Below are 16,921 nucleotides of genomic sequence, written 5' to 3'. Positions count from 1 at the left end.
CGAAAAATACGAAGATCCCATCGCGCAGGCTACCAAAGAAGTCGATCCAGCACATGAAGATTCATAAATGCAAGAACGTCTCCTAGGCCATTTTTTATGTCCTTGATCTATCTGGAACAATTCGCGAGGGATCACTCAGTTAGCCAATTGTCGCAATGAACCTTATGCACGAGAAGCTAATTCATCATTGAGGGAAGAGGGTGCACATGGAAGTGGCGGTAGAGCATGATAGGGACACCAATGGATAAGCTTTATTGGGGGCACACCACCACTATTATCCACAGGCGATCTCCTCCGGCGGCGGCAGGGTTGAGGGGCAGTGGAGAGAGAATTTAGAGTGGTGGTGCAGTGGACTCAAGAGTCGCCCGAGGCGACCAGGGAGGCAAGGGTTGGTTGAAGAAGATACCATTGGGTACAACTGAATATATAAATACCATTCGTTCAGCTGGTCTAATACAAAAGAGGATATGAGTGCTTGCATATGTCATATTAGTGCCAAGTATTTTTACCTAAGTAGCAAGGTGGCCCTCGCGAATGCGAGGGCAGCATATGAATATGTATAAACCTTTTTTATAGATTGATGAAAATTATATTATGAAATTATAATTAATAAGTTCATATATTCATCTTATATATATGCTAAATAAAAATCACATCTACGTGAGATTTTTGTAAGGTCGTGTTGTTAGATCTATGCATGAAATTTACCCGCAAAAAAGGGGTGCATGGAATTGGAAGCACAGTGCGTTAATCAGGGAAGGCTTCAGGTTTTATTTGATTGTAGCAGTTTGGAGGTTGAATCGGATGTGCTCGGTTCGTCGCAGCAGGTAAAACAATTTCCCATGGATATCTGCATGTAGGGATACAGTAGTGAGCGGATGAACATATGTTGAGTTCCTTGATTTTTGATTGTATAATCTTTGTACTCTACACATCATTTTTTTATTTTAATTCTTGATAAATTATCCTAGATTCATTCTATATCTCAGAAGCAAATCCACTTTTCAGGATGTCCGCAGGGACGTCTTTAAGTCCATGCTGGCCTGCTCCTACAGTACCTCCTAATGATTCGAAAATAAAAAATACAGCTAGTCCATCATTGCAAGGAGTATTTATGTAATATGTAATTCTAATTAAATCGTTTATGGCATATCTGTTTTTGGTAGACCATTGTCGATCCAGGACAAGTGGAGCACTATCTATAATTCGGTGTTTGATGTTTGCATCGTGTACTATTTTTAATGTGAAAAGATATAATCAGAGACGTATTGCTTAGACATTTGGAGCCATATTGTTAATCCTGAAAAACACTATTCGTAGCTTCTTATCTTTATTTCGATTAGTAATAATCAACATGAACAGTAGATGACCGTAACTGCTACTTTGGTGAGCAATAAACCTAGCTAGAGGAGGACCAAGAGGATTAATAGATAATTTTATAATAGAATAGATCAATTATCTAGCATGGATTGTTTTCTTACTTATCTCTGGAAGAAATTAGTAAGTTTAGATATGAACTCTATTAACCATATTTACTCAGTTTCGGTTTTCACCTGCTTTTCTCAAGGATCATGATGAAATTTCAAACAGTGCTCTGTGCCCTAACTATTAAGCTTATTTCTTCAAGGTGTTCAATGTCTCCAACCAATTATCACTCTAAAGATAGAAGGTGCTATTTCTTCATGTATCATTCAGGTAACTCACTCATGTCGTTGTTTGCATAGTGAAATGATTTTGTAGATATGCTAAGATCTTCTTAATAATAGTTGGCATGGAGACATTTGTACTACTTCCCTCTGAAGAGATATATAGAATTAGTAACATTTTATATTTTTTCTCTCCTTCTATTAGAAAGGAATCAGCGAACAGAAATGACCGAGACTTGATACATTGCTGAAAATAAGAAAAGACCAAAGAAATCACCATCTCCAAATGTAGCTAGCATATAAAATACAAGTGTAAATACGGTTATGGTTGTCCTAATGGTGGATGGGTCTAAAGCTATTTACTCGATGTCTTATATTTTATGGTGGATGACTAAACCTAATTAAATGACGGCTTAGGGGAAATCGTTACCATGTTTGCGTTAATTTTCGCTGTTGTATGCACATCGTTCTCTATCTTTCAGTTAAGTGAGATAAACGGGAATCCAACCCAATCGCTCAGGTTTAGATTAACCAGTCTGCGATAAAATATTCATTGTACTTAATATTTTGGCAGATAATATCCATCTTATACCATTTACGTAAATGAATTAAGTCTATCTTTCCTATGGTATTTTATTTTTCCCTCACGTATTTGCCTTATATAACCTAACAATCATAAATTAAAGCACGAATAGAAACCAAGAGAGTTGGAATTATGTGCAAGTATAATAATTAAGAGATGTGGCCATGCTACCTTCATAGCTTATAATACTATTTATTTCTTATACGCAAAAAGTAAGTACAAATCCATATCCCTACATGATAGATGAAGATCCATATATAAACTGTACTTTTAGTACCTAAATTGCTGAGGTATGCAGATGCAGAGGAAAAGGATGTGCCATGCAATCATATTCAGTTTCAGTCATGTGCAACATCACTTCCATTGGAGATGCAGTTTTTGTTGTCTCTCTGACCGGTAAAAGTGGTAACGTAAGAATCAGTTAATTTTCTATGATTATTTCTTGATTGGTCTTTCCCTTTTATCTAATGTTTGCCTCACAAGCAACATGAAAATACGGAGTCATATTGAGCTTTGCTAACATGTTGGTCCTTGTTGATTTAAAAATTGACCAATGAAAAGTACAATTAACACTTAGTTCACCATATGATATGTTTGAACAAAAATCCTAATTGGTGAAGACGGTATAGGGAATACTGTTTAAATTTGGATCTCATGTGAGTAGGTTAAATTTGCATTTTCGTTTCAAAGTTTTAGATATCTTAATTTTATAATACTAGTAGAGACAAATGGAAATGCAAAGTTTCTCCTAAGCTACACGGCCGAACAGATATAAAGTGACGAGGAAACCCTATTACAAAGCATATCAAAGATAAAAGAAGTAAAACACAGGATAAGCTGCAGAAATCGACAACCGAGTAGAGGTGTTACACTACACCTCGTTGAGAAACCATGGGGCTTCATCGCCCCATGACCACCACAGTATCGTTGGCATATACCGAGTGATAATTAGATTGCATTTTTCTTAGTTGGACATTCTCTGCAGTTGTTTGTGCCTCCTATGTAACTATCTAGCGGATATTCATCTTGACAAAGAAGAAATAACAAATAACATGTGTTTTTTTGTAGTGTTTCTTGATTGCTGCAGAACCATTGTTACTGATGTAGTCCAACCAATGATCCTTCCCTCAATTACTAATTACATGTTGGTTTGGCATTTGTCTAGATGATGTGTACCATTATATTTAATTGTAGTTAATTATAATAGTTTATTACTATGAGCGCAATCATTCTCTATTCATGTATTAACATTCCAATTATTTTGTATAAGGTGTTCACCAAGATGGAACCAAAATTCATATATTATGTTTCTTTGGTTCTTTCTTACAGAAAGTTAGGTATGAATTAGGATCGGTCCATTCTCTAGATTATATTGTGCATAAATCTATTATAATTACAAATTTAACCTCCATTGTAGCCTCCACTTTTCATAGTCATGTGATTTGCGAATATATATTCTGGTGGATAAAAAAATGCGCAGTGTGCCTCAACCTCAAGCCTTTGCATGTGTCTTCTCGATGAACTTCTCCCTATTTTGTTGAAGAAGAAAGAAAAAACTTCACGGAGACGTGTTGCAATATCACTGGCAGCAACAATCCTATTTTCCATTGCAACCTCTCAGCTTTGTGTGAGTTGTGCACCACGGCGGCTGCAACCACACGTTTGTACCACACATGGTTGACTTCATTTTATTTTTCTATCGGGATATTTGTATCAGCTCTTTTATCTTAGTCAATTAGAATCCAATGATGGGACAAGGTCCATATTGTGGACGATGTTCCTCCCAATTTGATCCAAGACATCTCATATGAGTTTCTCTTTTTGTGCACATTGACAACTCATGGGAGTTCATTTTGTATTCTAAAGGATGAACCATGGGTCTGTTTCACCACTGGAAAAGTCATCCATACTTACTACATAAAATACATCCTAAAATTTTATAGGACTCAGCAGCCATAGTCATCTTACTATGGTTGTTATATCTTTGATAGAAATTAACCCTTTATGTATTTTATGAAAAATCTAAATTTCCTATTTATCCTCCTGCCATATAGTTTCATTACCATTATCACGACGTAATCATAAATATATGAATACCTTAGACTACTTTAGAATACTGAAGCCCCTCTAAAAATATTACGTCATCATTTCCATTCAATTTATAAATATCAATTCATTTTAATTTATGGCAGTTTGTAGTTACCTACTTGATGTTTTTAACTCATTTCACATAACAAGACAGCATATTACGAACTATATTGAAAATATTTTAATAATAAAGAAGCTAGGCACCCTGCTAGTTGCAATGAAAGAGGAGTTGCAATTACAACCCTTTAAAAAGTACATTTTGTAACATATAATAATTTATAAAAAATGATTCGTAAGTCTGAAATATATATATTTCTTCAATTGGTTTTTTCTTTAAAAAAATTATGCTCTTAACTGGTTATCATACTAGTATATTATATTTATGTTTTCTCAGTTGTGTCACAATTAGGCAGCATCATATTTTCTTAGCATCATATAAAATATAAATGTACACATGTGGTGCAAGATAATTTCCACTTTCCATATAAACCAAGCACAATAGATAATGTATGCGATGTGAAGTGACAATATTTATTAGTGGATCTAGTCATACCCTAAAATCTTTATTTTTCTTTCTGAGACTGGAATCTTTAATTTTTGTCTCAGCGGCCTTGTAACAATATGTTATCAGATGATGTTGTACCAATTAAATGAAAGAGTAGAAAGTTATAAACGTTAAGCACCTAGCAGTAAAGAACTCCATACAGGAGTGTCTTAAGAAGTTAAGATCTGGCATATACTATAGTGGTATCAGAAAATAGTGAAAAATTATGCCCCAATGGTTCAAATATTCATTGAAATCCACCTGCACTGGTGCATCAAGGTGCAGTAGTACAACTACTTCTAAAGACAAATAGTACCTCCGTACTAAAATATAAGATGTTTTAGAAGGAAGTAGCCTTCTAAAACGATTTATATTTTAAATCAGAGGAAGTACACCACCCAAACCGTGTCATTTCTTTTTGAGTTTCCTTTCTAAAACCACGTTATTATCAAAGAACACTTTAACATGTTTTGCCAACCAAGAGCCATGTGAAGCAAACAAAAATTAGAGTTGTCAGTTAAGTATCCTCCTAAAGGAACAGCAGGGCGAGAACTACAATTACGAAAACGTTCAGCACACAATTTTAATAAATATTCCGAGGGCAAATGCATCATAAGAATTTCCTTTTGCACTAACCTTCGGCAACATTCGGGCACCATTAAAATAAACCTTCTGAGAGCAGATCCATCATACATTTTTTTCTTTTCGTACTAAACTTGAGGTTCCACCATATTCAAGATTGGATGAACTTTGATGACGATCTTAGCAAATCTACCACAGAATGAATAAAGTACTCAATTTTTTGCTGACCTGATATGCAGTTGTCTCCCTGCTTGATATACATCAGGATCCCAGAACACACGGTCTTATGTTTCCATATCTCTGCTTGATAGAAAACTTTTTTTTTTTGAAATGGACTATTGTCTTAGGAATCCTCATTCCCCAGAGAAGTAACATATTCAACATTGCATTTTTTTCATGGTTTATCCGAAGTTACTACCGAGAACAGGCTACAAGTAGTTCAAGATGTCTTCCCAGATATATTTAGGCGTAACAACTAAAAAAAATCAAATGAGTCATATACCCTCAAACACATAGCAGGATGAAAGGTGGCATGCACCGACCATCTAAAATTTTGAAATTTGCGACCTTGTAGATGCAAACTATAGAGTGCCAAATTTCTTGTGACATATGAAATTAAATATTTCAATAAACATGTGGAAGGAATACTGCGGTAGCGTAGCTGTAGTCTACTTGTATATAGTACTTAAATTTGAGCAGAAAGTACTGTGTTACACGGCTGTGAGAAAGAAGTCAGAGAGATCCAGTCAGGCCATCTGAGGAAAAAAAATTAGCCGCCTCACAACATTGTAGTTTTCTGCACAATTGAGATAATTAACAGGTTTGCATAAGAAAAAAATCAAGCTCAATTATTTATTAGGAAAAAAATGGATGCATAGGTGTTAGATTATCTCTGATGGGATATGATATCATCTAACTTGGTATGCTCATGTAACCTAATTCCAAATAAAATAGAAGTGCTTGAGATATCTGAATTCATGATTATATGTACCCTAAATTGGGAGAACCATGGGGTTTGTTTCTCATTTCTAGCTTCAGAAAACAGAGATCTGTTTTTAGTATTGACACTTGGTCTGCTCCTTATATGATCAGAATGCAGTTTTTGATCTTTAAGTTTCCATCCATGTAATCAGTATTCATCTTAATATTATCGTCTCTCGCCAGTTTCAAGTAAAGTCTTATGTGCCCATGCTGTCAAATCTATTAGAAGGTACTAACCCAGGGATCATCAGGAAAATGGTACTCCCTCCGTTCCTTTCTATAGTGCCTATAGATTTTTGACATTTGTTTCATAATATAAGGTTGTAGCTAAGCTTTTTTTCAATTACCCCCTCCCCGTTCAGCTTCCAAATCGTTCAGCTCCCAAAATTGTTATGGTAAGTTTGGAACATATGGATTTCCCAAATTTTACGTTGATCTCAAATCGTTCAGCTAGAGGTCTTGTGTAAAAAATACTCTTGCGCTAATTTCCGTGCTAAAAAACAATAGGCACTATAGAATGGAGCAGAGGGAGTAGTATATAAGAAATTGCAATAAGAACTTAAGAAGTGTTCAGACAAAAAAAGCACCAAGAATTAAACTAATCTGGTCCAGTTACTTACGTGTAGGTAAGGTGACCCAGACATCATTAGAAAATTCAGTAATCAATTAGAATTTGCACAAAGATGTGAAGGAAAAATAATTTACACCAAGAATCCAACTGATTTTGTCCAGCTACTTACATGCAGGTCTGAACGTAGCCATACCTTTGTGGCAACATCTGGATCTCTATACTCCTGGAAACACAGGACAGGATGCATCCGGGAAGCATCATCGGTCGATACGTAGTTGCCAACGGCCGTCTCTGCTTGGTGAGTCAAGGATTGGCCAATCATAGGTTAATGTGTAATGGCGTGCTATAGCTAAGGCCGCCACCGTCCTCATCTCCTGTTAGGACTGCTGGGCTCGAGCAAACTGAAGTATTTCAGTGGGCACCTAACTCTTGATCCGCTTGATCTGGTGGTAGCATGAGCGTTGCTGCACCCATCTCCATGAATGGGGAAGGAGATGATGCCGGCAAGACTCATACTGCTCTCATTCAGCAAATTTGCAACATAATTAAGTAGCATATGAGAAAAAATGAAGTTATATTGAGAACCTAATTAGATACCTATGGGAAACCATAATCAAAAATGAAATTCCGAGCCGCTATTAGCTTATCACATGATCCCCAGAACAGCAGAATTCATGCTATAGAATCTAAAGTTCGAAAATATCTTAATCTAAGTAGTACATGATTAGCACCAGTCCATATATACAGTTGTACATAAAAGAATAGGGAAGCATGTTCTGTATTTCCTGAAGGCATATAGAGCTAGTCCCAAAATTAAATCGTTCAAATCCTAGAGCTTCAACATTGAATAAAGATCAGACATCCAAAATGTCATGAAGCAACATCTGAATTTTTTTAGCTGAGAACTCTTATTAATTTTTGTAGAGATCATATACAGCGAAACAAACTTTTTTGCGATTGCATCGTCCATCAAATAAGTACATACGCTGCTGCAATACTCAAAAGTACTTGCATCGTCTTACAACTCCAATAGATAAAAAGTAAATGATTTGACCGACCCAGTAACTCCTTACAATTGGTGTTTGCAATGAATCTTAGAGTTCACCATAAAAAAAACAGACAAATTCCAACTAACCAAAACAATTTAGATCTGGAGGTGACAAACCAAAATATTCCAATGCATGATCCAAGCTAGAGCCTCAGGGTGAGGTCAATCCCATCTACTATCCCCTCCCGATCAACTTCACGCATGCTTCCAAGATCATCTCCATCTCCAGTTCTGCCGTTGCCATCCGCCACAGGTGCTAGGGCGGCACACGAAGGCCCCGGAAGGCTGCTGGTGCCACTGCCCGTTCCGGGGAACATAGGCATGATGCTTGTTAGGCGGAGCAAGGGGAAGTTGTGGATCCTGTTAGCAATACCTCCCTGATTCACTTCACGCAGGCTTCCAAGATGATCTCCACTACCAACCTGACCTCCACCTCCAGTTGATGGTTGAGCAGGAGCAGGGCCGAAGAACACAGGCACGAAGCCAGAGCCGGTCAATTCGAATGTCTTCCCCTCCAAGTAGAAGTGGTTAGGTCTTCCCAGCAAGGGGATGAGCGACGAGGCGCTCACCTGCGGCACAGCGGGAGCTAGACGACAGGGCTCCTTCACTTTGGCTCTGATACCAAATGACAGAATTTGCCCAAGAATCAACACACACATATACACATTGGAGAAGAACACACAGAGACTTTTTCGCAGCACCGCACTTGTGCTTTGTTTCTCTTGTTCAACTCAACAACCTCAGCTGATTACATATGGGCTTAAATAGCCAGACTCACGGGCTAATACACACCCACTAACTCCTGATCTAGCACTAACACACCGTGACCTATTCTTATGCCACACGACTAGGCCACTCATCCAGCCACTAGGCCAGATGCATGCAGCTACATCCAAGGACTTACGCGCATCCAATATTGTTTGACTAACTTGATCACTCCTAGAGCTAGTCTTTCGCTGGCACACACACTTATCCTCTCAGCTAGACTACATGCACTTTTCCTAACTACACCGTGCCATCAGCTTGTACACAACACATGGGATCACATCTTTCCGTGTGTATACTTCCGCAGCTTTCCGGCCGGTAACTCGATTACACAGAAAACTGAAAGCAAAACAACTTAAACAAGCTCTAATAACAAGATTGGTTCCAACAGTGTGCGTCTTCGTCTGGTGCTGCTTCAGCGCCGGCTCGGTCAGGAAGTTGCGCTGGCAGGGCTCACAGGTGAACCCCTGGATCGTCTCCTTCAGCTTCTTGTTCTTGTTGGAAGCCGATGACGCCGCAGGAGACGACCTTGATCTCTTCTTCGCTGCCGTGTTGCCCTCTTCGCGGATGGCCGCCAGCGGCTGCAGCGCGGTGTCCGCGGCGGCGGCAGGCGCGGCTGACTCCTTCAGCTTCTTGTTCTTGTTGGAAGCCGATGACGGAACAAAACAAGACGTTGAGCTCCGCTTCGCTGCCTTGTTGCCCTGGTCGCGGATGACCGGCGTGGTTTCCGCGGCGGCCAGAGGGGCGGCGGCGGCAGGCGTGGTGGACTCCATTTGGATGTCGAGGTGGAGATTGGAGAAACCAGAGATTTGGATGTATGTGGAAGCTTGGTTGAAGGGTGGCTGGGGGTTTAAGGCCGGGACGGATGGATTTAATAGGGAACGCACATCACATACATACAAATGGAAGTAAGTGATATCGACGTGTAATGCCATCTTATGGAAGGGAAAACGATTGGCTGTATTAGCTACTCCATCTTAATGGCCAAAATATTGCGACAAAATATTGTCTAGATCTGGCAGCGTTATTTGGATGTGCGCGACAGCTAATTGGGATCAGATATATGCAGTATATTTTATGTGTGCATCAATATATATAAATGCTTGCATGCACATATATAGCTGGTGGATTCCCTTTATCAATATGATATATGTCCGTTGTAGTAGTATATATCCTCCCAGATATATGCCTTGATGACATACCTAATTAATACTCCAATTTTATCACGTGACTGTATATGACGACGCATGCTCGACTCATCCGTGTCTGATTATTACTCCAGAAAAAAATTATACAGGTCCCATCAAATGAGTAAATTGTAGGCCACCCATTAATCCTCTCTTCCACGCATATCTATGTCATATATATCTTTCATCTTATTTCCATCACAAATCCGTAGTAATTAATTCTGATTTCACAATTCTTCATCCTAATGTTTTGGGCAAAGATTAGATTCCCTTTTATCACTCTTTATACGTACTTTTTTTTCCTAATAAACATAATACTATTCCTCCTAATTGTTATCACAAAATTAATTTACATCTAGGAAAAATCTTGCCTCCCGTTCTTACAAATACTATTGTTCACGTGCAACTTTTTTACCGAGAAGCAGAATCCATGCCCTTATTCACAAATTCTGCATGATGACATTTCAATTGTGATCAATACATCATAAGACACCTATCTACTTTTGTTCAAACGGGCCTATGCATCAAGTTTAGTAAATTCTTCCACCCACACAATTTTTTCATTAAGAATATGGGTGCGCGTAAGGCTCAGTCGAGCAAGAACTTAGTTAGTTCTGACTCGACTGACGTCATCCATGTTGGCATGTCAACTTGGAGCGCGATTAATCCCTAATCCCAATAGAGGGATTGGTTGACGACCAGCCATGTGGTATTAACGATCCAGGAATATATCGTGGGCTTTGACGCGGGAGGCATGTCTGAGCCGATATGTCTCGCTTCAGCCATATTCGTTTTCTGTTTTGCTTGGTAGGACATTTCCGTTTATCGGCCTCAACTGTTTTCCTTTTATTTTCTTCGTAAGGGTGTATTTTCCTTTAGTTGCTAACTAAGGCCAACAAAAGGCACTAGCAAAGTAAGAGATAATCTAAAGGTATAATTGCCACACACCCATGGGCGCCTCGCAGCGTATCCACACTAGCAACCTGTCACGCGCTCGTAGGGGGCCAGCCCGCGCCGTTGTATCTGGGGACAAGCCCCGCGTCAATCCGGGCCGCTCGTCCCTGGAACAAAATAGACACGGACGAAAACCTAGCCCCAAGCCCAATCCCCTCACTTCCTCCTCCCCAATCGGTTGGCCTCCTCCTCCCCCAATCGAGCCTCGGCCCGTCGCCGCCGCCGCTGCCCCCGCGTTCATCCCAACCGTGCCTCGTTTCGTCGCCGCCGCCGACTCTTCTCCGTCGAGGAAGCAGGCGAGGAGCATGACGAGGAGGCGTGCGGAAAGGGCGCCACCAGGTCATCGACAAGCGCCCCCCGCTCTCAGCGCCGTCCGCCTGCGCGTCTCTGGCGAGAGGAGGGCGCCGCCGTTACGAGCACGACCAGGAGGCGCGCATCGTTGCGCACTGGGAGGACGGGCCAGGCCGTCGACGAGCGTATGGAGGCAGGGCTCTGCCAGCGCGTCAATGTTGCCTCGTCACCGAATGGAAGGAGGACTACGAGGGGTCTTCTTCTACATGTTCTTATTAATCTCAGGTTTGCATCTGGACATCCTCTCCTTCTCCTTTCCGCTTGATATCCCGTTCAGATCTGAGGAGCTCATGTTCTTCTCAGTGTTTTGGAGAGGTTGGGGGTATGGCTGCTGCAGATACGGACTTTCCTTGAAGGATGCTTTTTTTTCCTTTTGGTTTTACACGTAATCATCAATCTATATTTGTGTACTGTATTTAGTTCTTGCTGATATAGGGCTGAGATTGCAGGTGTTTGCAGCAGGGTTTTTGTCATTTTGTCACAAAAGAGAAGCCTAGCCCAAGCCTCACAAATCCCTGGTCACTTGAGATAAGGTATTTTTTTTGGATTTTGCCATTTTTGAACATCATTATGTTCAAGAAGGAGGACGTACATCTGGTATATGTGAAATACCAGTTTATTACTTTCATCCATAACTCCAGGAGATATGCTAATGTTTGGAATTTGGAGAAGAGGCCTTTTTTGCTTGGTTCTTATGCAATTCATATATGTTGATGCACTTTTTAATCTTTTTGGTTCCAAACCTGCATATGTAATGCCTCCAAGAATATCTCAAGTGATATGTAGCTATTTTTATGTCTGTATGTTCATGTGGTTAAGAATTAAACTGATGCTCTGCTTGCAGATGGTATGCAACATACACACTATGAGTATGTTGTTTCTTGAATCCGGTGGTGTGGTGCGGTACGTTGATTCAGCCCCACCGTGTCACCTGAATGGATTGGATTCTTTGGTTGTCATTAGGTTCGGGGCTTGGACCTCATTGTTCAGCTTGAATTTAAGTCGGGCCAACTTGATGAATTGCTCGTGGGAATGGTTCAGGTTCATACTTGCACACACAATCCTCTTGCTTGCTATATATATCTCAGATATGAGGTACCCATGTTCTTCCCCTTTTTGCAACGCAATTCATCTAATGTGTTCCGGTTAGAGATTGGAGGGGGGCACGGCTGATTCAGGTACCGGTTGTCCATACTTCATCGATGTGTTCAGTAACAATCCAATCATTTTTTAGAATCCATGTTGTAAAGTCTGTGAACAGTTCTGATCATGCGGAAAATTGTCTCTTAGTAACCAATTATGTTGCTATTTTCATAATTTATTCAGCTTTACCACAGGTTCAAACCGGACATGTCTTCACTTGATACATAATTTATTTAGTTATTGGTGCCAGTTACTAAAACTTTTTGCCTTTTCTAGGACAATTGTGTGTCCGTTACTTCCTCGGACGGGGGAAGTTTAGTTTCAAAGATACTTGGAGGGCCGAGGAACTTGAACGAGTCCTGGCACATATATTGAAGATCTGTTGCGTAAGTATGAGGTAAATCTCTCTTGAACTATTTCCTTGAGTGGCATAATATAATAGTCTTACATTTTGGTCTCTGCATTACTTTTCAGTTGCTTGCACTAATGTTGGATTCCTTTTCTCTCATAAGTACAATATATAGTACAAGAGCCTCATATTCTGTTTTCTGCATTACTTTGTTGTCTCCACAATCTGCCAATGTTGATAGAACGATTCTTATTTAGAAACAATGAATAGTTTGTTGTACTGAATTTCTCGGTTTTTGTTGTCATTTGCTTAAAATGTGTGTATCTGAAAGGAGTGCACATACATGGGTTTCAGCCTTTCAGTAGAGAGAACCTCAGATTTAATTTCTACGGTAATAATTGCTTTACCAAGGTGTCATAAATAATCTTAAATAAATATGCCACTTTACTTGCATGTTTTATTAATTATATTGTACTACCTCTGTCTATAAATAGATGTCTAAGATTTATCTAAAGTTAGATGTATCTATACACTATTTAGTGTCTAGATTCATGCAAATTTAGACAAACTTTGGACATCTATTTATAGACGGAGGGAGTAGTATAACTATCCTAATTGTCTATACCACTTTTACAATATAAATCTGCACTGAAACAAGTATTTTTTCCTTATTACATGACATCTATTAATTGATACTGAGTATGCAGGAATATTCAATATTCATCCAAGCTATAAGTGTTCTATTTTGTTTCCTAGACAAATGGTTGGATGTCAGGTAATATGAAAATTGTGCCTTGATTTTTTGTTACAAGTCATCGATTGTTATAATGTTGTAGGTAGGTAGAGTACCAGCGCCTGATGCATGCCGATATGTGCAAGAGCTCTGGCTTGTGCGTCTAAAGGTAGTCCAGTCAAATAATTGGTTGCCCATCATATTCTTTTCTTTGCTTGGTTTCTGGCCACGATTTTGGTTGCCAATAAGTGTGCATCAATTCCACTCTGAATTCCTTGGCCAGAATCTTGGCAAGAAAATTCATGCCAACAATTTAGTAGGGATGCAGAGGGCATAAATTAAATGTACCTGAAAAGAATATCCTACAGGTTCCTACATGAAATTTTCTTTTCGTGACATGTGGTCTAAGTAGCCCTTTCAATTTCGTAGGTGTTTCCTGTTTTTATTACTGTGGTCTACGACATATGAAGTTCGAACAAGCCACCTAGCAAGCATATTATTATATCAATTTAGTGCTGCTTGGATACATATTTGCTTGTATCAAATGTTTTTCTGATAAAAAAAGAAAAGAATCACAAGCTATCAGTCCATTGATTTCATATTACACATCTGCTGAAAATTCAGCTCCAAGTTTTCTTGGTTATTATGCTATTTCTGTAACTTCATCACTTCAACTTAAATACTTTGCCACTTCCTTAGATGATACATTATATATTGGATAACTGACAATTGGCATGTCCTACTATGAATTAGGCAATACAAATAAAGTTAAACATTATTGTAAGTTGAAGGATTTACCATTTCTTCCTAAAATAAGCAGAGGCGCTTATTTTGTTGTTAGTAGAAGTTGTATTGTCCTATTAGGCATCCAGTGGGGTAGTGGGGTAGTCGAGGCGGTAGGCCTGGATGAAGCGCGGGATGGTGACGACCCTGGCGAGGGAGGAGAGGGAGTTGAACTGGGATATGAGCTTGAGGAATCGCGTACGTACAGGTTGGCCAGGCTCTCCAGGAGCTCCCGCCCCCGCTTGTCGTTTCCACAGCTTCACCTTCAGCTAGCACCAGTACTAATGCACTTTCCTATGTTTGTTTAAGGGCACCCCCATAATGCCACCACACTGTGGCCGTCAACTCCCTCTACAGCCACACGTTTCACCCACTTGGTCCAAGTAGAGGAAAAGAAGGAGAGAGGAACAAGGTACAAAGTTCTTTTTGTCACCACAAAGATGTTCGAGGAAATGCCCCTTTTGGTTCCTCCTTGATGATGCAGACCTGAATGGGTAATTAGTTTTCCTTCTCTTACATGAGTATATGCTTCCTTTTATTTCAAGTTTAAAGGATGTTGTCATAACATTACACAAGTTCACGCTACTTTCTATCGGTATATTTGCAAACTACCAAGAGTGATAGTTTGTTTATAGTGGCTTCATAATTTAGTAATCTATTCCCTCCGTCCTATAAAGTATGTCTTAGCTTGTGATACAACCTTAAATTTTTTTTGTGGTCCTCCCAGGTTTTTCTGTTTGACTCTGAGATCCTGTCACGTATTGACTCAAAGGTAAGCTAATTGAATATTGATCTTGGTTTGCTGAAGAGTTTGTGTGTTTCTAAGTGCTCATAGTTTATGTGTGTGTGGCAACTTCGGAAAGCTGCGCCCAATCGTGCTCGATCCACTAGATCGTATAAATGTTAAATACCAGCTACTAATAGTTATGAAGTTCAATGTTTAGACAAGAAACACATGTTTAGTAATATACTTCTATTTTTCCGATGCAACAAGATACATGCTAACATAATAATGTTTCACTGTCTCTATGGACTTATGAAATTTATTTTGCTCCAACACTTATGTCGGATTAAATGACCACCTAATGTGTTCTTCTGTTTCTGTGACATTATATTCTTCGGATTACAGTGCCAATGCATCTAACAACTTTAACATTGATTTCATGAGTTTTATCCTCATTTCATCTTATTGACTTTGTTTTGTAAAATCCAAAAATTGTATTATTGTTACCCACCTGATTTTTGTTGTCGCTATACAAATTGTATATCAGTGCAAACTTCATGGGATCATGTGCCAAGGCAGTCATAAAAATCTGGAGGTTGGGGCTTCACCATCCGAAATGACCAGGGTGCATTACTGGCAGTCGGTGCAGGCAATCTGGAACATGTCGCTAACCCGCCACATGCGGAAGCTCTAGCTTTATAGAAAGCTAGCATCGTCATTTAAATTGGGATGCCAAACTGATTCTGAAGCAAGCCATTTCAAGTGAGGAATATGATCTCAATAAATTAGGTACTTTTAAATTTTCAAATGAGAGTTGGTCTAAATGTTTTCTGGACTTTAGTTGCGCATGGATGCTTTATTGGGAGTGGCCTTATAGAGACTTGGCTGAGCCAATTCTCTTAATTTGTTTCAAACATTGTTGCTCGTGATGCCCAACATGATGTAGTAATGGAATGGACCAGTGTTTATTTTTTTATGTAAATGTGTCTGATTCTGTTGCACATAATTTGCATGTTCGTCTGTAAGAGGTAAGTTGTGTCTACCTTATCTTTGTCTAACATTTGTTTCTCTCTAGGATATTGCCCCTCTAATAAATTAGATACAGTTTGTCTTCTTGTTCAACAATGTTAAATGTGGTATTTCCTTCTGTTTTTGTTTATCAATGTCCTAAAATGCATAGCTTCCTAAGATCATGCTTGTGTTCAACAATATCCTAAATAGACATAGCTCCCTACAATAAGTGCAAGATCAAGGGTATCTATGAAATGATTCGCTAGTCGAACCATCACATGTAGATGCCAATGGTGTGTTAATTGTGTGAATCCTTTCTAATAAAAGAACTTTCCTCCACCGATAATACTACAATCAAAGAAATTTGTAGCAATGATTTTGCTGCTATGTATAATAGGTTTCCCAATTTTCGACATGATTTCTCATTGCTTGTGAGATATTCATATTTGTTTGTCACATTTTGGTTTTCACCTGATTCTTATTGGCTGGTATTTTTTTATCATACTTTTAGAAAATAAAACATTAACATGATCTTCACGGGATCGTGCGCCAAGGCGCACATCTAAATCTAGTTTATTTTGAAAAAACTAGATATAGTGGAGACAAACTGTTAACTTATAACTTTTCCACTCACACAGGAGTTAAAATTGAGATTTTTCAGTTGAAAGAGAGCTTGCGACTGAAATCTTTTATTTGCAAGTCGGATTGCAACTAACTTTCTTTAGTTAAAAAACTGGTTGCTACTAACTTTTTTTCAGTTGCAAGTTAGGTTGCAGCTGAGTTTTTTGACACTTGAAAGTTGAGTTGCAACTGAGATATTTTCCAGTTACAAATTGGGTTGCAAGGAGTTTTTTTCAATTGCAAGTCGGGTTGAAGTT

General features: G+C 39.0%; 2 long non-coding RNA genes across 2 annotated transcripts; both read left to right on the top strand.

Moving 5' to 3' along the window:
- Nucleotides 1-11,078: 11,078 nt before the first annotated feature.
- On the top strand, nt 11,079-12,473 carry LOC139831309 (uncharacterized). Its single transcript, XR_011746008.1, has 3 exons — nt 11,079-11,525; nt 11,604-11,833; nt 12,145-12,473. It is a non-coding gene; the product is annotated as an uncharacterized lncRNA (long non-coding RNA).
- Nucleotides 12,474-12,532: 59 nt separating this feature from the next.
- Nucleotides 12,533-16,022, top strand: LOC127300315 (uncharacterized). The gene is made up of 4 exons (XR_011746007.1): nt 12,533-13,567; nt 14,370-14,516; nt 14,618-15,080; nt 15,580-16,022. It is a non-coding gene; the product is annotated as an uncharacterized lncRNA (long non-coding RNA).
- Nucleotides 16,023-16,921: the final 899 nt, after the last annotated feature.

This window comes from Lolium perenne, chromosome 5 (assembly GCF_019359855.2).
Source record: "Lolium perenne isolate Kyuss_39 chromosome 5, Kyuss_2.0, whole genome shotgun sequence".
Classification (NCBI taxonomy): domain Eukaryota; kingdom Viridiplantae; phylum Streptophyta; class Magnoliopsida; order Poales; family Poaceae; genus Lolium; species Lolium perenne.
This window is presented reverse-complemented; position numbering and strand designations above follow the sequence as displayed.